A 24,370-nucleotide genomic window follows, 5' to 3' on the forward strand; every position below is an offset into this window, starting at 1 on the left:
CAGACCACCACACAGCCCTACGGGCATGTTAAGGACTTGGGATCCTATTCTAAGGGCAATGAGAAGCCACTGAGTTTTGTTTTGAGCTAAGAGATCTTAGGATCCAGTTCACACCTTAAGAAAATTACCTTGGTTTCTGGGTGGAGCATAGAGAACTGGGAAGAAGTAAAAGTGAAGGCTAAGAGATCAGTTAGAAAGTAGTCAAGACAAAATAAGCTACTGACTTGTACTGGGGTGGTGTCAACAGAAAGGGCGAGAGGAGACACAGAGAAATTGATGGATTCATCATCTCTTTTTAGGATGGATTTGAAGTGAGGTGTGAGGGAAAGGACAGTATGTATCAGGATGGCTGTCAGGATTCTAGAATGAACATCTGAGTAGTTACAGGTGCCCTTTGTTGAAACGGAGAAGGCCAGAGGTGGAACCAATTTAAAAGGGAGAGAGGAAATCCAAGGTTCATCATTTAATGTTTAATTTGTGATGTCTATGAAATATTCAAGGGGAAATATCAAGAAGGCAGTTGAATATACACAGATAGAGAGCACAGAGATAAGGATTTTAAAGGAATTTTCCATACTTGACTGTACTCCTTTAAAGTTTTCAAAAGTATCTGCCTCTGGCATCTGATCTTACTAAAGCATCTTTCGCAATCAATGCTGTGGATAAAAGTGCAGCAGTAACAGTATCTAATTTTAATTCACAGCCAGAAAGAGTTCAAGACTATTTTAGAAACCTTACTGCCTTTGGTGATTCTGACTTTTCCAACTCACAAAGAAAGTCAGGGGCAACTGGCCCTGGGCTATCTCATCCTTCCTTTTATTGGGACACTATGGAATGTGAAATCCGTAAGAGGTAATGGACTTTATTCCAAAATGTTCTGAACAACGAAATTAACAAGTACTGATAACAGTTTGTCACTGCTAGTAAATAACGAAAATGTTAAGCTAATTCTATTTTTTATACGTATTAGAATATTTAACACAAAGAATTTTTAACATATTAGAATTAAATATAGGCTCACCTGAAAATGTGCTACACAGCAGTACAATTACGACTCCTTGGGAAAAGAAATAAGTGGTCAATTTTTTTAAGTTTTTTTTTTTTTTTTAAGTTGTTGAGCACATCCTGAGTTGGGAGCAAATACTCTGGGCATTTAGTAGAAAATGTAGCATTTCTTTCCGAACCTGGCTTCACAAAGAACCTTCATGAAAAAGGTAAGGAAGTGCCTGCACTTCACTTTCCTCGTGAAATTAACTTGCAGGCCTACCTGACGAGTAAGGCACCAGAGAGGAACTTTTAATTTGCTCAAGCTTCGTCTGAATAAAACCTGGCTGAGCTGGAGCCAAGTGAGGACAGACAACTGCTGGCAACAAGTACAGGAGAAGGGAGAGAATTGATCTTGAGGACACTTATGGACGTTCCCACAACACCCCCGCCCCCGTGATTAACCAAAGCCAAGTTCATTTCTCAGGCTATTGTCCCACAAGGTGCCCCATTCCGCCGTCCTCCTGCCCCTCCATTTGGCCCTACTCAGGAGTCGTGGATGCGGCGCTGGCAGGAACCCCGCCACAAGGCGGAGCGCAGAGGGGAGGCTCTCGCCAGCTTGCCGGGAAATGGCACGGCCAGAGGAGCGCGCGGAGCGGAAGCATCAGCCCTGCGCCTCTGGCCGTCCCCCAGTGGAAAAAGAGGGACAAGAACACGAGTGGGGCTGGCCAGCGCCAACCCCGGAGCCCTCCCGGAGGACTCGGGCCCTGACCCCATGACTCCCCCAGCCCCACGTTGTAGCCCAGTTGTCCTTTCCCTCCCCTCGTCCCGGGCCCCCGGGCCTCCCCGGCACAAGTAGGATGCCTGGGCCGCGCCCTTCCCCAGCTACGCAGCCCCCTCCCAGAGGGGCGCACCGGGAACGGCTCGCTGTACCTGGGGCTCGGGGCCCGCGCCTGTTCGCTCTCCCACCACTTCTTCGGCCTCGCCCGTCCCGGAACCGAAAGTGAAAGTGGAGCCAGGGAGTTGCACGCGGACGCTAAAGGCGCTGGGCTGAGCCTGCAGCGGGCGCAGAGGAGCCCCAGGCCCACGCGGGAGCTGGGGAAGGGGAAACTCGGGAGTGGGGCCGTGGGGCCGAGCCGACATCGCTGTTACAAGATGGGAATTCACAAAACAGAGCGCAAGAGAAACAGCGGCGTTGCAAAGCACGGGAGAGCAGGCGGGAGGAGCACCCTTTTGGGACGCAGAATATTTTCTCTGAGTGTGTCTCAGAAGGCTTTTTTGTCTCCCGTCCCCCTCATTAATTAGCCTTTGGTGCAGAGGAGGCGTGGGGCGTTAGGAGAGGGCCGGTGCTCTTAGAGGGCACTTCAGCTGTCCGAAGCGCCCTTCTCCCCAACACCTGAACCAGCTCGAAGCTCTTTGGACTGAAGGCATGTCCATCATCTGGCCTCCACAAATGGGCTGAGGGTGCTTGGCCCGCCTCAAAAAGAAACGGGAACCCAGAACAACTCTGCAAAATGCTGAAGCCTCTGGGCTTTCAGTTGTAGAGGGGTTGTGCTACAAGATGTCAGATGTCCAAGAGGAGGAAGGGGATACAGATGGCCCGGACCTGTCTCACCACTACCAAGGGGCTCTTGGACCCCAAGAATTTACTGCTCCCCACATTAAAACGTTCTCCCTGGGTTTTCAAATCAAAAGACTATTTCTATGCTCTCCTTAGAACATTAAGACTGGATGAAATGTCCAAAGAGCCCATCTTTATACAGTTGAGGGAAATGATGTAACAAGCCAAGGAAACACAAGCGTTCATGCTCACCACATGCTGCCCTGGCCCCTTTGGGACTTTCTCACTCTACTCAGGCTTTTTCCTCTCTCACTTCCTTCTCTGCTGCCTTCATTTTGAAAATATGGGGTTCCAAGTCACTAGAACAGTACTACTCAATTTTCCCCCTCAATCTTATGCCTCCTTTTGAAAAATATTACATTTTGTCCTGCATATTCTCTCCCATCAAGTATACTATAATATAAAATTAACACCCTGTACCCAGGCCCAATCAAAGTGGGATCAAGGAAAGTTTTTTCACTAAAATTCAACAAGAAAGGGCCTTAGGACCAGGTAATCGCTGCATGTTCGCAGGTGTGGCAGGGGTGTCAGTAGATAGCTGTAGCTTCCAAGGCATCTGGGTGTCAGTGAGTGATCCCAGTTTGCTCAGATGAGAGCTTCTTGTCCAGTAAACTCATGCATTTCTTTGTTTTCGTATTTCTATTTGGGGATATGATGTTTTCCCTTCAGTATCTAGTAAGCTCAGTTTCTTTTCAAATATTTCTTGAAGGTCGGGGGGAAGGAACTGAAGGCATCATACAGACTGGAGGTTGCTATCAATCACAAGTGAGGAGGCAGGAAGAGGGGAATGTCTTTACATAGGCCTGGGCAGAAGGGAGCCAAAATGTCAGGAGAAAGCTGACTCTCGACTTTTCTCTCCCAGCCCCTCCTTCGCTCAGACTTTAGACTCAGTTACAATGGCCAAGATTCCCTTTTCAGAATCCAAGTGCACTATAAAGAAAGCAACAAGACCAAGGATTTGGCAGCGTTCCCTCCTAGTTTCAAAGCTCTAACAGGATTTGCAGGATGCAGACCTCAGAGTGAGGGCTTTAAACTTGAAGGAGTCCCATTTGTAGAGTCTGTAAGATCAAAACTTAGTAGCTACCAAGCTTAAAAATGGTATTAGAGGGAAGTGGACAGAAAGAAAGGGTGCCCCGGTTTATTACTTACCAACTGTTAGATACTGTGCTAAATGCTGGCCATATGCATTTGTGTATATGCATACATAATTTCATCTTTTCAGCAATCATGTAACGTAGATATTATGCTGTATAGATGAGAAAAGAAAAGAGAGGTTGGCAAGTTGCTCAAAGTCAAAGAGAAAATAAAAAGTGAAACCTAAATCTGAATGCTTGCTTGGTCTGTTTGACTCCAGAGCGCATGTTTTCCCCACTGACTCACAGTGTCCTCAGCGAGCTGTTATTTCCTCCTTCCCCTCACCCCCATTTCACTTGGCACTTCTGGCTTTGCTCTCTTCCAGGCAGCCCCTGTCAGTTTCTCAATATGAAAACCCTTCCTGGAGCCTCCCCATTTCCTCCCAGTGGAGATGAGGTTAGGCTGCTGTGACATGGCAACTCTAAGACATCAGCAGTTGAAGAATACAAAGCTTCATTTCTCACTCCTGGAACACAGCCACCGTCAAGAGGCAGGGTACTCTGCCCTGCACAGCCGCTCTGGGGGCAGAGTGACAGAGGCTTGTCATCTTATAGGTGCATCCAGCTTAAGCTTTTGGCCTTCTGGACTCCCATGGCAAGAAAGAATTAAGTCCAGAGAATTCTGCATCAGCGTGGAATAATACACATCACTTCCACTCACATTTCATTGGCCAGAACTAGCAACACGGAGTTCTGCAAATGCAAGGAGAGGCTGATAAACACCAATACTACTATCTGCCCCACAGTGTAAGAGGTCAGTTGAGCCCATGTATTTCAAAAGCTTCGCAGGTGGGAGCTGGGAGAAGGTGAGAGTCCTCCTCAGGCTTTAGCCGTTGCAACTATACAACTTTGGGTTATTACTCATCAATTTTTTTTTCTGATTGGGTTCCAGAGTTTGATCAAGGGGTGTTCAACTTTGCTCTAATTAATTGGATCAGTTCTGTCTTCGTTAGCTTTTGCCAGTAAATGTCAGCATTTGGCTCATTTCTTCTCTTTTGCTGCCAAAATTGCTGCCATTTGGACCCTATCGCTACTCTCCTTTTTGATGTAAAATCTTACCCAGCATCATGATGTAGAAAGCAGACAAAAAGAGGCTGTTCTGAATAAGTGGGACAAACCCACCATTCAATCCTTGCCAGCTGCCTCTCAGCCCCACTCCTGCATCTTCCCTCCCACTCCACACACACTGTGGTCCCTGAGGTACCTCCACTGGCTCCTATGGCCCCACAACTTAATTTTTTAAACACCACCTTAAAAAAGAATAGCCATGTCCCTCATTCTTGATATTCTTGATAAAAAGGATGACACTTTTTTTTCCCTATGTGCCAAATTGCAAGGCAGGCCTACTCAACAAAATCTATATACCATTTTATTAATACTCAGAAACAAAGAAGAAGGGATAGAGGCCAAGTTAAAAGAAAGACTGTTCCAAAACAGGCCACTGAGCCCACAACAACTAATAAATTCCTCTGAAACGCTGTGGTTTGAGAGCATGTACTTACACTCTATCTCTATTGGATCCTCACTGTGTACTTGTATAGGTGGCTAGTAGTTTCATTTTTCTAGAATGAGGAAACTGAGGATTTGAGATGGTAAGTGACCTACCAGGGACCACCCTATGGCAACAACCTGCTCTAAAGTGAAGCCAATTCAAAGGAAAGTAGATGACAGAGAAAGAGAAAGACAGACAGAATAACCCCACTGAGGCCCTGAGACTCAGCTGTCCTGAGCAAGCTCTACCCTTAGACTTCCCAGTCAAGGGAAGCAATGAATTTCGTCCTTGATTCAGCCAGTTTGAGTCAGGCCTCAGAAAGGTCCTAAGTCACCAGTATGATAGCACTAGAGGAGGAGCGATGGATGCCAGCTTCTGTAGGAACAACATGAGTTCTCACTAAGTGACCAAAACTGCTGTCAGACTACTAGGACTGCTGGGTCCTGAAGAACTTTCTATGCAACTGGAGGACTGATGACTTGTTTTCCATTTTCCTCCCTCCTCAGACAAACTTTTGACACCGAGGGTCACCTAAGCATACCTCCAGTTCCCGCAGCCTGATGGAACCCATGGACCTCACCCTCTTCCGTCCCTCCTCAGTAAGCAAGAGACCACCTCACTGTGAGCCTGCCTGCATTCTGTATTCCTGTGGCTCTTCCCTTGCTCATTTCAACCAGAAGGTAAATCACCATAACACATGTTTTTAAAATTTACATCTTTCATTACTATGAGATTGAGCACTACCCTGAACATATGTTGATTAGATGTTCTTTACTTTTTATTTACTCTTTTGAGAATTATAGGTTTATGTTCATTGTACCTTTATCTACTAGAAAATTATTAGTTATATAAAAATTATCTGTGACACACAAGAGAAATTCATAAATGCCACTAAAAATGGAAAACATCACAGTCAGCAAGGCTCTGTTGTTTCAAAGCAATGTCTAAATGAATCATGTCAATTTCTTCAAAATCTAGACCTATACCTGCTACATTAAGTTACTGGAGATGATGGAGTTTATGAGATATTGTCAATCTGAACATTAAAGCAAATCTTGGTTCGGGAAACCGGGTCCAGGTTTGATCTTGTTTATGGCTCCCTCTGCAACAGCAACTGCACAAAGAATGAGTTATCCAACCAAGAGTGAGCGTGTTCTTTGCATCTACTAAAAGGAATTAAAACATACTGGTATGAAAACATAGGTAGGTTTGTTGACTGTGTTTTCTAAGGAACCATAGCATTATACTACCAAAGAGTTCTCATACTCTCTCACATACTGAGGGGGGACAGAAGAATCTGTCTGCATATTAATGTTACTGTACATTGAAGGAACTTTTGTTCTATAATCATAGGATGTGGACAGTCTATGTCCTTGAGGCAAGAAGGATTTGTAGATCAGGAAAGTGACTGATGAAGGACTAACTGGGAAGAAACTAGGGAAAGAGCTCGACTCTAGTGACTAGAAAGATCTGATACTTCACTGAGCTGAAAATGTTAACTATCTACCAAATAAGAAATGAGAAATTGATTACTGGCTGAAATTTTTCACTGGTGTAAAATGAGTCAGAGCCAGGGCAGCAGCAGAGAAGAGCTGCAAATCTGACTCATCTGGGCCTAACACAAGAGATTCTAGAGAGACCCAAAGTACTCAGCAGCTCCAGCAGCAGGGCCATCCAGATCTACCTAAGGGCAGAAGTTTCGAATCTTTGCCTATGTCCACTGCCCAGCTCCCAACCTAGCAAGACCACAAGGAGGGGAAGAGTCCAGGACTGAGTAGACGGATCAGCCAAAGATGTCCAAATGAAATTCCAGTTAAATCAGTGAAAATTCTGGGCTCTTCTGTTTCTGTAGCACCGTGCCGAACCTCTTTGGCTTCCCAGTCCTGGTGATAGACCACTGAACTTTCACAGTATGAGCCTAAGAGTCAAACAGTTCCCATTCTAAAGGATGCAAACAGCAAAATCATAATATAGTAAAATTTTATATTACTCATTTAATGTAGTACACTGCAAAGTAAAGAAAATATCTAAACTACTGAAGTTCTTTTTCTTTCCTTCTTTCCTTCCTTCCTTCCCTCCTTCCCTAACTCCCTCCTTCCTTCTCTCTCTCTCATCAGTTATTAATAGATGCAATGAATAAAAAGAAGCAAAGGAATGCACCAGAATAATTTAGGGAACTTGTCTTACAAAAAAAGATTCCTTATCTCCACCATGAGAAATTCTGATATTTATAGAACTTGACTGATATATATCCTAGAATTCAAGGGCAAATACAAATTTTCTTTGAGGAAAAAAAAAAGTTTGGTTTACACTGCTGCACTGAGGGCAAAGGGGATTCTCCATATCTTAGCCAGAAAAGTAGGAGGATAAGTGAACTCCTGAGGGCCACACCTCAACATTGGGCAGCATCAGCTGTTTGAGTTTTGGAACCTACAAGGAACCACTGAAGGTGATGCAGATAGAGGAGGGAAGAGAAGTGGACAGAGTCTGGGGTCACCTGTGGTTGTTGACAACTATCTAGATTATTTCTTCGGATTCTTCTTCTTAACCAATTAAGAACAAGAAAATAACAAGTTTGAAGATCAAAGTATGGGTACTTAGTGCAGGGAAAGGACCACTGAGGCCATTCTACGTGTGGGTTTTGATCTCTGAATCCTCAGTTTGCAAGAGCCTGCACAGTGAGGAATTAGTAAATGTTAACTGTTTTGAGAGTACAAATACTAAGTAGAAAGATGGTCCACAGATGGGAGGACTATGTCAGCAAGGACACTTTTGAAAGACAAAGCAAATGTTAACCTAATGGGGAGGAGGGGCAGGAAGGGACAGAAAACCAGCGTACACCATGTCTCTTCATTGGCAAAGCCAGAGGGCAAGGAAGTCCATCACTACTGGTCAGTCCCAGGGCGTGGAGTGGGATGAGAGGAGTGCAGAGTGGATCTGGGGGCGGAGCGGGGTGCAAATGGAAGGTCTCCAGCACACACTTATTGAACAATATTGCAAGTGTTTCTAGGAAACCACATATCAGTTTGGGACGGTGATCACCGTCCAATTTACCTGTTCATTGACAGAAACAAGTAACTGAAAACCAACCCCACTTTATGTTCTGTATCCATGTAATTACAAAGACAGAAAAAGAAAATAACCAAAAAGATCAGTGACATTTTAAAAACTAATTTCTATGTTGTATCAGTCAGGGTTCAATCACAGAAGACAGAATTCATTCAAGCTACTGAATCAGAAAAGGACTGACTGCAGGCTGGGCCATGACTTATATAATCAGCGGGAAGGCTTAAACACACACTAGAGGGAGCTGCCAGGAACAATTCCCAAAGCTACCATGGAGCACTTGGCCACCAACGAAGCTGCTTCTCTTGCCATGACCCAGAAACCATCTGCTAAACTGGGCAGCAGCTAGCATCGCTGATGGCTCCAGAACCATGTCCTGGATGCTCCAATTTGTCCCAGCGAAATGAATATCTCAAGCTTTGCCTCTCTCCCCACTTAACTCAGTTCCAAATTCAAGTCTCCCACCAGCACTTCCGTTTGGCAGAGCCTAGCGCACCTCCAGAACCTCAGAGCAAAGGAGTCTGGGAAATGAAGTATTTGCTTTCCAGACTCAGCAGTGGAGAGAGGAATCCTAAAAAGAGGCTGGAAGATGTACTGAGTGAGCCACTATGTTAAACTGTGTAGAAACTGAACATAAAAATTAAAAAGAAATAAAACAATGACGCAGAGGCTTCAAGTCATTTTGAATGCTTTTATGGACCAAAAAAATTACTGGGAAATTGATGGTAGATTTAGATTATGAGAGGCATGGGGCACTTGGGAGTGGGATGAGTACTTCTGTGACATAAGTGTATTGCCAAGCATCAAGTTACAACTTGGTATCTTTGAAATGTCTCTAGGGGCTCTCTTTCTCCTGTCTGCTCACCCCTTCTTTCCCTCCTTCTGGGAAATGCATAGGCACATGGCTCAGTCTTGGTCTGGGATGGACATGGCATCCTCATTCTCTAGCTCAGTGACCGGTTCGAGGACTGGCACACGACCAAACCCAGGGCAGTCAGAAGCCTTGCCCGGGATTATTCTGGCTGAAGCTGACAGGGAAGCCTCTGTTTTTCTTTTTCCTCGTGGTTTCAGTGTTGTAAGAATGTGGCCTTAGGGTTAATGGCCAAGTTTCCACTGTGGGGCAATGCCTAAGTAAACGAAACCAACACCAAAGAGGAAAAAGAAATTAGAAGCAGGGCTTGAGAGATTCCTTTGTTGAACACATATTCTGATTTCACTCTTATGGTCTGGAGCTGCCTCCTTTCTGCAGTTATTTCCTCAGTTCTGTGCGCTACCCAGCATCCTTCCAATAAATCATCAATTTTGGTTTTTGGTTGTTTTTTTTTGGTTTGGTATTTATTGTTTATTATGTTCCAGACTTAGTGCTAAATTCTGTGCAAATGGTGTGCTGATTAAAACACATCCATTCTTTTTTTTTTAATTGAAGTATAGTCAGTTTACAATGTTGTATCAATTTCTGGAGTACAACATAATGTTTCAGTCATAAAAATAATCCCTTACTGATTAAGACTGTTTGACTGAGTTGGGTATCATTTACATGCAATTTTAAGAGTCATAAAAAATCATGGTTTGAATTCTAAAACCTGCTAGTTCCTCTGATCACTTGGATGAAGATAGTGTGTCCTTTGTGTCCCATGGGAAAACAATTTTTTTTTGTTTTGCTTACCATACATAGTTTAAGGTTGATCTAAATTCCACTGAAACTTAAATGAACTATAAGCTAAACCTGGACTATATATTTTTTGAAGTTAATTTTTTTATTTGAAGTATAGTTGGTTTACAATGTTGTTAATTTACAGTGTACAGCATAGTGATGGAGTTATACACATGTATATTCCTTTTCATACTCTTTTCCATTATAGGTTATTACAAGATATTGAATATAAGTTCCCTGTGCTGTACAGTAGGACCTTTTTGCTTATCTCTTTTATATGTAGTAGTTAGTATCTGCAAATCTTGAACTGTATTTTTAATCAACCAACTTGATTTAAGTACTTTTGATAATGTCACTCAATTTTAGACAAGCAGCCTCTAAGAACAATTTCATGTTTTGAAAGATTCATTGACAACTGCTACAACACAATCACTTGTCTTCACTCTGCAGTCACCAGCTATGTGCTTTGGATAGCCCCCTAAATTTTACTGGCAATGGGGAAAAGTCAAAGAGTATCTACTGTGAGGCCAGGAAAGGAGGAGAGTCTCATTCTCCATGGGGCAGGCTTCGTGACTGTGAGGGGTGTGCGTGAGTGTGTGTGCATGTGTGTCACAGAGAGAGGAATCAAAACTTCTCCTACGAATAACACTGTGTTCCTTTGACTTGCCTTTAAGTTTCCTCAAAGCTCAGTTATATTCTAAGTTTGAAACGACAAAATACCTGCCCTAGATTTGTCTTTTCAAACACTACGGGACCACATCAGATCAGCATTTAGAAATGTGGCATGCAAAATAATCACTCCTAAGGAGGGTTTAAATTAAGAATAAGTACTCAGGACTGACATGCAACTTTCCAAGCATCATGTACATTCAGGACAGTATTCTAATATTTTGGGAGTGATGTCTCGCCTGCCAGGACATCATAAAAAAATTGAGCATGTAATTAACTTTCATCAGCCATGGACTTAATAGTCATAGTTTTGACAATTTGGGGGTGATGTGAATGTCTAGTTTGTGAATAGATGGTAATGTTATGCTGACGTATGAAGTAGAATGACTGAACTGAAGTGAGAGAAGGAGCCACCTAACCCTTGAGTATCCTGCCCAACCTCAGAATCCACACCCTAGTCTGACTCTGATGTTCTCCATTCAGCACCATGGCATGGTCAATTTCTGAAACGATAAAGCCAAAAAAATCTCTGAAGCCTCATTTTTACAATTTCATTAAGCATCTTAAAGGGATCATTTAATGTTCTAAAATTCATTTTACTACACTCATGGGATTTTAAAATATGTACTCAAATGATATTTGAGGCTGAAGTTTTGCAAAAATCTGCTGTAATCTAAACATTACTAGTTTTCCTTAAGCTGTTGATGATAGTATAATCCACAAGACTACATAAATTTTTAGAGTGAGTCCTATAAAACTGCTACTAATTATGAAAATGAGATTTTCTTTCATTTGTCTAAAAAAAGGAGCCATGTCCTTTACAAAATTGTAAACAGCAAATTCTAATTGGTTAGTTGCCAGATCAAATGGTCTTTCTCATTTTTTACCCTGCTCGTTTCTGTGCAGTATTTGATGTCTCCTCCTTGCAATCTCTCACCTCCCTTGGCTTTAGAGATACCACAGTCATATTATTAACTCCAAATCTACTTACCTACTTTGATTTTGCTCCTGAACTCTATATCTGTATAAACACTGCTTACTCTGGAAAGTTCTCTTGGATGTTCTATAAACACCTTAACTTCAACAGATTCTGGAAGAAACTACCCTCATCCCTCACAAATTCATAACCCCTTCTGTCTTCCCTTTTTGATTCTGTTCCCTGTTGGTAAATCTAGAGGAAAGGCAGGACTGGGCATTCAGTCCCATGGACTCAAGGGAAACACAACATAAGGAGATGGGCAAGGGATAGAGGCTTTCCTTATCTGTGACCACATACTAGCAATCATGTCCTTCCCCTGGATGAGTGCCAAAGTCAAAGTAACATAAGCCTAACCTAGGGTGGAAACTTGGAGATGAAATACACAGTTTAAAAAGGAGATCTCAAAGCAGTGGGAAATCTGAGACTAGTAAAAGTATTAGGGGACCAGAAGCAGCACATCTCAACAATAAGAACTGGTGTATTCTGCACATTTCCTGTGTGCCAAGCACCAGCCAAGCACTTTATATGAAGTGTGTCATTTAATTATCACAATATTATCACTTCCACTGAGAAAATGGAGGCTCTATCAGGTAAGTAACTTGTGAGATATACAGCTAGGAAGTGATAGAGCCAGGTTAGTGGTGGGAACAGGATAAATTCTACCGAAGAAGTGCTCCTGCTTTTCAAATCTTTCCTGGTAGGTTTATTTGTGTGCCATCTTAGTTTAAAAGGGATCAGTGAAGGGTAGACTATTTCAAGTGTAGTTAAGATTTTGCCTTTGAGCTAGTCACCCAAGCTAAGTCCATTAAACAACATTATCATTCCTTTAGCACTAAACCTCACCAGGTCCTGTCAATATTATTTCCAAAATGTGTCTGGAATCTTTCTCTTCCTCTCCATTCCAACTGCCTCCAATCATGTCACCTGTACTATTACAATATTCTCTTCACTAACATTTTAACTTCTAATCTCTTTGCCTTCTTCAGTCTGTTTCCCATTTTGTCATCTGTTTAAACCACCACCCTATACAAGCATGGAGACCAGAAATCTAAACCAGAAAGCTAGTGTTTGGCAAGGGATTAAGACAGAACAACTACTGTGATAGGAAGGAGGGTGGGGGAGTGCAGAGAGGAGAAGCAGAAAGGGAAACAGAATCAAAAGCATCGTCCAGGGAAAGGTGAGCCCAGAAACCTAGATAAAATACAGAGAAGGTATTCCAACTAGGACAAAGCAGAGATCCAAAAATTGGGTCTTAGGCAGAGAAGCTATAACTAGTTCAACTGGATGAACAAGTTGAGAAAGAGTGTGAATAGAAGGTAATGACTTCCTTCATGGGACAGTATAGATTTGCCTGTGGGTAGGAAGAGACAGGTGCTCTTAAGGACACTGTATTCATTTTCTGTGCTACGTAACAAATTCAGCAGTTTGAAACAATATACACTTATTGTCTCAGTTTCTGTGGGTCTGAAATCCAGGCACAGCTTTTCTGGGTCCTCTGCTGAGGGTCTTACAAGGCTGCAATCAAGGTATCATCCAGAGCTATGGTCTCATCCAAAGCTTGACTGGAGAATGATCCACTTCTGAGGTCACTCAAGTTGTTGCCAGAATTTAGTTCCATGAATTTGGAGGGCTAAGCTCATCGGTTTCTCACAGACCCGCATCTCCTAGACACCACTTGCAGTTCTGTAGGGTCCCCCCACACAGCTGCCTGCCTCCTCAAAGCCAGCAAGGAAGGGAGAGACTCAATCAAGGTGAACGTTACAATCTTATGGAGCACAGTCAGATAATCCCATTGCCTTTGCCATGTCCTGTTAGTTAGAAACAAATGGCAGGTCCTGTCCCCCACGAAGGGTAGGGGCACACAAGGACATGGACACCAGGAGACATGGGCCGGGGGGGCCACCTTAGGAGTCCATCCATCATAGATCACAAAAAAATTCTTACCTTTCCAGCTCTCACTATGTCTACTCCCACCACCCTAAACCAGGCCCACACTATTTCTTGTCCAGATACAACAGCCTCCAAATTCTAGTCATGTCTATACTTGCCTCCTTCTACAATGCATTTCACTCAGCAGGCAAAGTTGTCTTCTTATAATGGACAAGAATCTTAGCACCTCATTCAAGTGTGCAAAACACATCATTTTTTAAAACTTTATTTGAATTTAAAAATTCTATTCTAAACTCCTGTTCTGCTAGCCTGTTGGGATATCCACTCTCAATTATTATTAACTTCTACCCTTACCTAGGGCTCAAGCACAGTCACAGAGTCTCAAGCACAGCCAAAATAGCCCAGGTCGTAAGCCTCCCAGTCTTAGGTTCCCTCCGGTTACCATGGAGATACTCACTCCCTAGGCTTCAGGTTCAGGGAAGTACTGCCTCCAGGCCTTGCTGGGACACAGACGCTTTGGGCCTCGGGTCCATCAGTCCTAGGTGCAACATGTACCCAGCCTCTCTGAGGTCTTGAGGCCATCCCAAGGACACTATTCATGGGACACGTGTTCCTTCTATCTCTGGGATGCACATACCATAACTGTGACCTACATTGGAAGTTAAAAAATTCCTCTTGCTATTTTCCCCTCTCCTCTGCCCCTCTGAGTCACCAAAATACTCAGCTTTTTATTACAGTCAGGAGATGTTGTTTTTGAGCAACTACTGCTTTACGATGCACAAATGGCCCTAAAACAGGGAAATTAATAGCCCAAGTTACCTGCTTGAGATAGGGGAGTAAACTACGTGTGGAGAAAAACACTCAAGTTAATACTTCAATTAATTTTCTTGCACTTTCTTCCCTCAGTAAATCTGAATATCCATAGAGAAAATCTGCCCCCAACCATTTTTCTAACTTCTCCCAAGAGGACAGGTCTCTGTTCTGAAGCATCTTGCCCTGGACAAGAAGTCCCATATTCCAAGCAATCAGTGGGTATAAGGTACTCCTCTATCTGGGCTGCCTAGGCAGGGCAGGTGAGTGTAGATAGAGATGAATTTCTCACTCCATCCCACCCCCTTCTTAGGGACATTCCCCTTGAAAAGATTCCTGCTGAGCAGTGGCTCCATCCCACCCAGAGCATCTGGCCCAGACCCCTCATCCTCTGATGAAACTTGCCTGCACTAGACAAGGCTACAAACAGGGATCTGTCTTCAGATCTGAATCTCTAGCAATGTCTAACCTATTCTCAGGGCTCCTCTGTCACTAACCACTCCCTCTCCTGCCCCCAAATTAGGAGGTAGCCTACATTAAGAAGGAAAGCAGGCTGGTGGCTTCGTGTGAGTTGCTAGGGCCTTTCCCTGTGTCTTTCCCCTGCTGGCAAGACCCCGTGTGGTCTGTTTCCCTATCTTCCATCTGTACCTCAAGAGTCTCATTTCTTGTCCTCCTCTCTGCACACCATTCCCACTAGCCTTTTAATTTTTCTTTTGCATCAGGCTTCTTCCAGCTCCACAACCTTACTACATGTTATTCTACTTTACCTATTCCATTCACCCAACTCTCAGCTCAAACACTCCAGCTTAATCTCCCTGAGGGCAAGAGGGGATAAAGGTGCCAACTAAGAGTAGTTCCACTGTCTGATCTCTCTCTGATTTCCTGAGATCACTCCCTAACCCAAGCATGCCTCAGCTCTGCCACTGCTAGCAGTGGGTTCCCACTTTTTAAAGAAAAAAATAATATGAAAAATTTGAGAGATATGTGACACATCTCTGACCCAGGTATGATATCAAAAATTGTGACTATAATTCAATCACTGAGGGTGCTCTTCGAGTATAGTCTATTTTGAAATGTCCATCTGTCTCACAATTCTTTGGCACTTCCCTCACTGGTTGTCTTGGATTTCCCACAAGTCCTTGGCACTCTGTTTATTGGCCGCCTTGGATTGGTTTTGCCTTTGATTCTGAGAAATGCTATGTCTAGTCTTTCTGTGGCTTTGGCATCCCAGCCAAAGTTAGTTTCTGCTCTACAGCAGATTAATAGACCTATTTGGTGGGGTCTATGAGACCCCTTCCATGGCAGCTAGCTCTTTGGGAACCCCCAGAAGGGTTCTCTCACCCTAAAGTCCAAAATCCAGCTCAGAAATAGTCAGTGTTGCTATAGTAACTGTCTTCCTGAAGAAACAGGGCTATTGTGAAGTTCTAAAAATGGACATATCTTTGCTTGTGGAGGTGAGCAACCACCTCCTTCTTCCATTCCTTGACCAGCTTTAGCAGTTGAAGGAGAGAATCAGAGCAGTGTTGAGTTCAGTTAGGCTGAGCTTGGAGCTGAGTGTGGCACCAAATTTTACTCCTGCCCCAGTCTGTTACAGTTTCTAATAAAATAGTTTGATGGGCCAGTGTCCTCTGTACCAATGGCTGTCACTGCTATGTAACTGCAGACACAACTTCGCCAGCCTTCTAGATTGAATTTAAGAATTAACATGCTATATTTACACCCAAAGTCCAATGGTGAAATTTTCAGACAAACTCACTTGAGAACACAAATTATCTCAGAAATTAGACTTCTTAGACACTCCACTGACAGCCTGGTTCTGGGGCCCAGGTGCCTGCCCTGCTGTTGTTCTTGCTCAAGCCTGAACCAGAACCCAAGTGTTTCTTCTCCTGGCCCAGGATTTTTGTCTGCACACATAAACAGGACCCTATTTTCCTGCTTAAAACCTCTCAGTGACTTTTAACAGTTCCCAAGGTCTATAGGGCCCTATGTGATCTAACCCCTGCCTGTCCTTACACATCATCTCATATCTCTCTTCTCTTTGTGAGGTTTCTATCATACTGATCTTTCATTTCCACACACATGCTAAGCAGTTTTCTGCCTCACACATGCTGTTCTCAGACTGGAAAACATTCCCCTCCTGCCAACAGTTGGATTTCGACTTAAATGCCACCTTCTGTAACCACCTTAACAAAAAGTAGTCTCATACCCTTTATTATTTAACATAACTCTAATTTCAATTTTTTACTCTTTTAAAAAGTTTTTTTGTTTCCTTAGTCTTTGGTCAGTCTCTTCAGCTAATTTGTCAATTTCATGAGGCCAGAACTTACGTCTTTTTTCCTAAGCACTGCTTTCACTGCATTCCACAGATTTTCATAGGTTGTATTTTCATTTAGTGCAAAATACTTTTTAACTTCTCTTGAGACATCTTTTTTGACTTAGGTGTTATTTGGAAGTAGGTTATTTGGTCTTCAAATACTTGGGTTTTTCAGCTATCTGTTATTGACTTCTAGTTTAATTCCATTGTAGTCTAAGAGTCTACTTTGTATGGTATTTACTCTTTTAAATTTGATAAGGTGTGTTTCATGGTCCAGACTGTGGTCTGTCTTGGCGAATGTTCCAAGTGAGCTGGAGAAGAATGTGTATTCCACTGCCGTTGGGTGAAATAGTCAACAAAATGTCAGTTAGATTCAGTTGATTAATGGTTATGTCTCTTTCCACCATTGAATTCCTGGGATCTAACAGAGAACTTGGCCTACAGAAAGTGCTTTGGTGGGGTGGGAGTATAGCTCAGTGGTAGGGCACATGCTTAGCAAGCATGAGGTCCTAGGTTCAATCCCCAGTATCGCCATTAAAAAAAAAATTTTTTTTTAAAGAAAGTGCTTCATAAATGTTTATGGATTAAGAGGAAAGAGAGCAAGCAAGAGGAAGGGAAGAATGAATACAGAGATGTCACATGTTATTCGCCTGATTAAAAGCTTTCAATAAGTTCACTATTATCTACACAACACATTATCACTATTGTTCTTCCTACTTGGTCACAGTATGTCACAATCTATTTACTATACTTCTTCTGTTATAACATACACAGTTATTTTATGTACCACTTCAGTGGGATGAAGTTAAAAACACTACCAAGAAAACCGTGAGATGCCTTCAATTTCAAAGATGTTTTAAATATGAAAAAGTCTGAGTCACAGAGTTGATAAAATATTGCACAGTTAGCTGTAAGTCTGTCTTACCTGCTGGATGGAGCCACAGCTGATTGATCTTTATATCCCCAGCACCAAGCAAAGCACATGACATAAAATAGATGCTCAATGACATTAGTGTAGTTATTTGATATGTCACTCATTCCCCACCACCAGCCACTCGGCTTTCCTTCACTCCCTGGCCCTCATACCTCCTATGTTCTAATGCTGCTGGTGTTCCTGGCTGGCCAGAGAGTTTAACTTCTTTGGAAATGCATTTACTCCACAAAACCCAGACTTTTCACTTTTCTCATGACCTTACTATAGACTGTCAGCTAATTACAGCTAAATATCTATCAAACTCATGTTTGCACTCTTGAAACTAACATGAGAAATCGACATCCTCTGCTACTCTCCTCCCTCCCTCAACATGGCTGCATTGAGCCTAGTAATGCTGTCGCAAACCAGTGAGGAAGAGAGTTTAGGCCAGAGAACTTTAGGAAGCTGAGAATAAGCTGCTAATTACTCCTGTCTATTCACTGGTCTGGCCTTTCCCTAAGTTTTATTTATTTTTTAATGTCTATTTAGGAAGAGCAAAAAGAAGTAAGTAAAACTCAGGGATCTTTACCCCAGTCAAATAAACACTTACTCCTTTTAATTCCTTTTATATAGGACTTCTTTAAAAGAGAGACCCCAAATGTGTATTGTGGTAGAGTAAATGCAGCCACTCAGTTCAGCCAGTGGGGTGTTTTTTACACAAGTGAGTTGGCTATATACTCCAGTTGGCCAGCACATCACTTCCGAACCATTTTACTGCAGTAGTTTCATATGTTCCTATTACCCACTGGACCCTTGAAAGTATCTGAATTTTTGACCCCTTCCTTGAATGTGTGATTTTTCTTCTCTAGAAGGACCTCCAGCTCACCGTGTGCCCTTAATTTTCTCACTCGGATTTTGAGATTAATTGGCCCTTAGAGACGGGTCAGTTTCTCTCACTGTAGAGAAAACTATACCCTGAAGTTGAAATAAACTGGTTGTAGAAATGTTTATTAGATATATTTATTGGCGCAGGGTGTAGCTATAAAAATAATCCCTGCCTCTATTCCCACAAGGCTGAAATACCTGTGGTATTTATGAGGTGGTATTGAAGAAGGGAGTGGCTAGAATAAAAAAATAGTGTCACAATATTAACATTTAAAATTGCATCAAGAAGTTTGGGATCTGAGACCTCCCTCGAACCCTAGCTCTAATTCACACCTTCCAAAATAAGATTTTTTCCTGTGATTCTGCTTGAACTTTAATAAAGCACAGGCAGAGGAAGGTAGCACTAGATAGAACTGCAAAAACGTGCAGTATCTAGCGAATCGGTCAATTTATGGCCACAAGGGATATATGCTCTTTCACATCCTCCTTAAAGTCAATCAGCGGTAGAATACAAGTGATTAAGAAGTTAACGTAAGACTGAAATGCTTCCCTCTGTTTAAGGAATAAAAATATGAAACGTATTCTGGATTGGCTGCTTTTCATCTGTCACTAATAGTTTCCATTTCACTTTTCCCCTCCACCTCACCTTTTCCCCTGCCTTCTCTCCTCTGCATGCTTCTCACCCCTCTGAAAAGAGCTGAAGTTCCCAAATGCTTATCTGAGGAACACTGAGACCCCTGTGTTGGCTGAAACCCCACGAGGGTAATAGAAGAGTAGTGGGCTCTGAAACAGTAACCATTATTTTTTCTACAGGGCCAATTTAAAGTCAAATTTATTAGGTTTCATAATTATTTTCCAAGTAAGACTTTTTAATTCACAGACTCCCTATTTAAAGTGACTGTGAGAAATTAGGCCTGCTAGAAATGACCAGCGCTCAACTTGTAAATTATTGTAAGTTTTAGCCCGAAATTCTCCTGTCATTTATATAAAAGTAAATATTTTCTATTAAGCACACAAAGAACAGAACCACTGAAAACAGAGACACCACCTCTGCTGCCTTCTGTAAAGTCTAACCCTAAGTACCTCTTTGTTTTCTATTATAAGACCAAGTCTTTAATTTATAGGTCTTTTTTGTTATTGAGAAGTAACTGACATATAAATTTGTATAAGTTTAATGTGTACAATGTGTTGATTTGATAAATAAATTTTCATTGAAAAATGATTACTACCCATAGCATCAACTAACAACACTTCCATCCTGTCACATAAATATCATTTCTTTTTTGTAATGAGAACATTTAAGATTAGTACTCTCATAGCAACTTTCAAATATACAATATAGTGTTGTGCATTAGATCTGCAGAACTTATTCATCTTCTAACTGCAAGTTTGTACCCCCTGACCAACATCTCCCCAAAAAAGAATCTCCCTTATAAAAAAGAATTTATACCTACCCTGCTCAAAGTATTCCAAAAAATTAAAAAGGAGGCAACACTCCCTAATTCATTTTATGAAGCCATAATCACTCTGATACCAAAACCAGACAAAAACACTACAAAAAAAGAAAATTACAGGACAACATCTTTGAGGAATATGATGCAAAAATCCTCAATAAAATATTAGCAAACTGAATCCAACGCCACATAAAAAAGATCATACATTGTGATCAATATGGACTCATTTCAGGGCACAAGAATGGTTCTACAAAAGCAAATCAATCAATGTGATATGCCACATTAACAAAAGGAAAGACAAAAACCACATGATAATCTCAAAAGATGCAGATAAAGCATCTGACAAAATTTAACACCCATCCATGGTGAAAACTCTCACCAAAGTGGCTAGAGAGGGAACATACCTCAACATATTAAAAGCCATTTACAACAAAACCATAGTCAACATAATACTTAATGGTGAAAAGCTGAAAGCCTTCCTGCTAAACTCAGAAACAAGAAAAGGATGCCCACACTCACCACTTCCATTCAACACAGTATTGGAAGTCCTAGCCACAGCAATCAGACAAGAATAAGAAATAGAAGGTATCGAAATTGGAAGGGAAGAAATAAAGCTGTCAGTATTTGCAGATGACATGGTACTCTATACAGAGAATGTTAAAGTCTCCATCCAAAAACTATTAGAACTAATAAATGAATTCAGCAAATTTGCAGGATACAAGAATAATATACACAAATCTGTTGCATTTCTATACACTAAATATGAAATATCAGAAAGATAAAGTAAAAAAAAAATCCTATTTAAAATTTCATCCAAAAAAAAAAAAAAACCTAGGAATAACTTAAGCAAGGAAGCAGTGAAAGATCTATATGCTGAAAAACTATAAAACATTGAAAAAGGAAATTGATTCAAAGAAATGGAAAGATATTCCATGCTCTTGGATTGGAAGAATATTGTTAAAATGGTCTTATTACACAAAGCAATCCACAGATTTAATGTAATCCCTATCGAAATACCTATGACATTTTTCACATAACTAGAATAAATAATCCTAAAATTTATATGGAATCACAAAGACCAAATGCCAAGGCAATCCTGAGGGAAAAGAACATAGCTGGAGGCATAACCTTTCCAGACTTCAGACTATACTGCAGAGCTAGAGTAATTAAAACAGCATGATATTGGCACAAAAACAGACATATGGATCAATGTAGCAGAATAGAAAGCCCAGAAATAAACCCATGCACTTACAGTCAATTAATCTATGACAAAGCGGGCAAGAATATATAATGGAGAAAGGACAGCCTCTTCAACATGGTGTTGGGAAAGCTGGACAGCTGCATGTAAGTCAATGAAATTAGAACACTCCCTCACACTATACACAAAAATAAACTCAAAATGATTTAAACGCCTACATATAAGGCATGACACTGTAAAACTCCTAGAAGAGTACACAGGCAAAACATTCCCCAACATAAATCATAACAATATTTTCCTAGAGCAGTTTCCCAAGGCAAAAGAAATAAAACCAAAAATAAAGAAATGGGACTGAGTTAAAAGCTTTTCCATAGCAAAGGAAACCACAAACAAAACAAAAAACCTACAGAATGAGAGAAAATATTTACAAATGATGCAATCAACAGGGGTTAATATCTAAAATGTATAAACAGCTCCTACAACACAGCATTAAAAAAAAAACACCCTAATCAAAAAATGGGCAAAAGGCCTAAATAAACCTTTTTCCAAAGAAGACTTACAGATGGCCAACAGGCACATAAAAAGATGCTCAACATCACTAATAATTAGAGAAACGTATATAAAAACCATAATGAGGTGTCACCTCACACCAGTCAAAATGGCTACCATTAAAAAATCTACAAATAATAAATGCTGAAGATGGTGTGGATAAAAGGGAACCCCCCTACACTGCTGGTAGGAATGAAAATAGATGCAACCACTATGGAAACAGTACAGAAGTCCCTTAAACTAAAAATAGAGCTACCATATGATCCAACAATCTCACTCTTGGGTATATATCCAGAAAAAAATGAAAAAATGTACATGCACTTCAATATTCACAGCAGCACTTTTTACAACAGCCAAAACATGGAAGCACCCCAAGTGCCCATCAACAGACAACTGGGTTAAGAATATATGGTATATATATACAATGGAATATTACTCAGTCATAAAAAGAATGAAATATTGCCATTTGCAGCAACATAGATGGACCTAGAGAATATAATACTTAGTGAAGTCAGTCAAAGACAAGTATTATATACTATCACTTATATGTGGAATCTGAAAAATAATACAAGTGAATCTATATACAGAACAGAAACAGACTCAGACATAGAAAACAATTTTATGGTTACAAAGGGGAGAGGGAGGAGAGAAGAAGGATAAATTAAGAGTATAGGATTAACAGATATAAACTACTAATAAATAGATAAGCAACAAAGATTTACTATATAGCACAGGGAATTATATTTAGTATCTTGTAATAACATATAAAGGAAAATACTCTGAAAAAGATATATATAACTGAATCACTTTGATACACACCTGAAACATAATATTGAAAATCAACTATACTTTAATAGTGGGAAAAAAAAGTGGTCCCCTTCCCTTGCCATGCAGGGACTTGTACATGGCTTACCATGATTACAGACCCTGAATTGTAATTCTCTAAGAATACAGAACAAACTTGTCTTTGCTGGAGCGATATATGGCAGTCTATTTGTTTCAGATCAGCAGTAGTGGTATTGGCCATCTGTATGTTTTATTTGGAAAAATGTCTGTTTAGTTTCTCTACTCATTTTTTAATCAGAGTTTTGTTGTTGTTATTGAGTTGTGTAAGTCTATGTGTTGGATATTAACTCCTTATCAGATATATGGTTTGCAAATATTTTCCCACTCTGTAGGTTGCCTTTTAATTTTGTTAATTGTTTCTTTTCCTGTGTAAACGCTTTTTACTTATGTAGTCCCAGTTGTTGACTTCTGCTTTTGTTGCTGTGCTTTTGGTGTTATATACAAAAGTCACTGCTGCGATTCATGTCAAGGAGCACTTTCCCTGTTTTCTTCTAGGAGTTTTAGTACTTCTGGTCTTATCTTTAAGTCTTTAAACCATCTTGAGTTAATTTTTGTAACTGATGTAAGATAGAAGTCCAATTTCACTTTTCTGCATGTATCCAGTTTTCCCAACACCATTTATTGAAGAGACTATCCTTTCCCCACTGAGTATTCTTGACTCCCCTGTAAAATATTAGTTGACTGTATATGTGGAGATTTATTTCTGGGCCCTTGATTCTGTTCTATTGGTCTGTGTCTATTTTTATGCCAATACCATACTGTTTTGATTACTATAGGCATGTAATATAGTTTGAAATCAGGAAGTGTGATGCCTCCAGCTTTGTCCCTCTTTTTTCAAGATTGCTTTGGCTCTTTTGGGTCTTTTTGTGGTTCCATACAAATTTCAGGATTGTATTATCTACTTCTGTGTAAAATACCATCGGAATTTTGATAGAAAGTCACTGAATCTATGGATGGCTTTGGGTAGAATGGACATTTAAACAATATTTACTCTTTCAATCCATGAACATGAAATATATTTCCATTTGTTTGTTTCTTTTTCAATTACTTTCATCAAAATATTGTAGTTCTCAATTTACAGATCTTTTACATCCGTGGTTAAATTTATTCCTAAGTATTTTATTCTTTTTAATGCTATTATGAATGAGATTGCTTTATATCTTTTTCTGATATTTAGTTGCTAAAGTATAGAATGCATGATTTCTGTATGTTGATTTTATATCCTGCAACTTTACCGTGTTCATTGATTAGTTCTAACAGGCCTTAGGATTTTCTGTATATTAGTTCATATAATCTGCAAACAAAGATAATTTTACTTCTTCCTTTCCAATTTGGAGGTCTTTATTTCTCTACCTTGCCTTATTGCTCTAGCTAGATTTCCAGCATTATGTTGAATAAGATTGGTGAGAATGGGCACCCCTGACTTATTCCTGATCTTGGAGGAAAAACTTTTAACCTTTCATCATTGAGTATGATGTTGGTGTGTTATATGTGGCCTTTATTATGTTGAGGTATGTTCCTTCTATACCCAATTGTTGAGGGGTTTAATCATCAAAGGATATTGTATTTTGTCAAATGCTTTCTTTGCATCTATTGAGATGATGTAACTTATAGGTCTCATGGATCATTACATTTTATTTATAACTACAAAGTAAATATTGATAGATTTCAAAAGGTTTATAATCCAACTATTTACTGTAAATGGATTACTAGGAATATAAGGTTCTAGATTCTAGTATAAATATATTTTACCAGTAATTCTACTACATTTATTAGACACTTATTAGATGTTAGTCTTCAATATTAAATTCTCAATTATAAATATTACTTACTTAAATATACATTAGGAGAAAAGTTAAATGAGAATTGGTGACATGATTAATTCATTAAAAATGTTACCTGTAGGCAGATTC

At 40.6% G+C, this 24,370-nt stretch overlaps 1 protein-coding gene and 1 long non-coding RNA gene across 6 annotated transcripts in view; one reads left to right on the forward strand and one right to left on the reverse strand.

Annotated features, from left to right (window-relative positions):
- The window catches only part of ERAP1 (endoplasmic reticulum aminopeptidase 1), a 33,671-nt gene extending 29,798 nt beyond the window's left edge, over nucleotides 1-3,873 (reverse strand). For 2 of the 5 annotated variants that reach the window (XM_010993969.3, XM_010993967.3), the window contains exons 1-2: nucleotides 1,918-2,276; nucleotides 1,022-1,057 (exon numbers count right to left, since the gene is read on the reverse strand). The gene's annotated coding sequence lies outside the window, so the exon portion shown is untranslated. Of the gene's footprint in view, nucleotides 1-1,021; nucleotides 1,058-1,917; nucleotides 2,277-3,754 lie in introns of those variants that run through there. The other 3 variants (XM_031448643.2, XM_031448624.2, XM_010993968.3) reach the window with 2 other exon arrangements.
- A 286-nt stretch (nucleotides 3,874-4,159) lies between these two features.
- LOC135321066 (uncharacterized) lies at nucleotides 4,160-8,795 on the forward strand. The gene is made up of 3 exons (XR_010380489.1): nucleotides 4,160-4,492; nucleotides 5,737-5,910; nucleotides 8,421-8,795. It is a non-coding gene; the product is annotated as an uncharacterized LOC135321066 (long non-coding RNA).
- The last annotated feature ends 15,575 nt before the right edge of the window (nucleotides 8,796-24,370 follow it).

This window comes from Camelus dromedarius, chromosome 3 (assembly GCF_036321535.1).
Source record: "Camelus dromedarius isolate mCamDro1 chromosome 3, mCamDro1.pat, whole genome shotgun sequence".
Taxonomy (NCBI): domain Eukaryota; kingdom Metazoa; phylum Chordata; class Mammalia; order Artiodactyla; family Camelidae; genus Camelus; species Camelus dromedarius.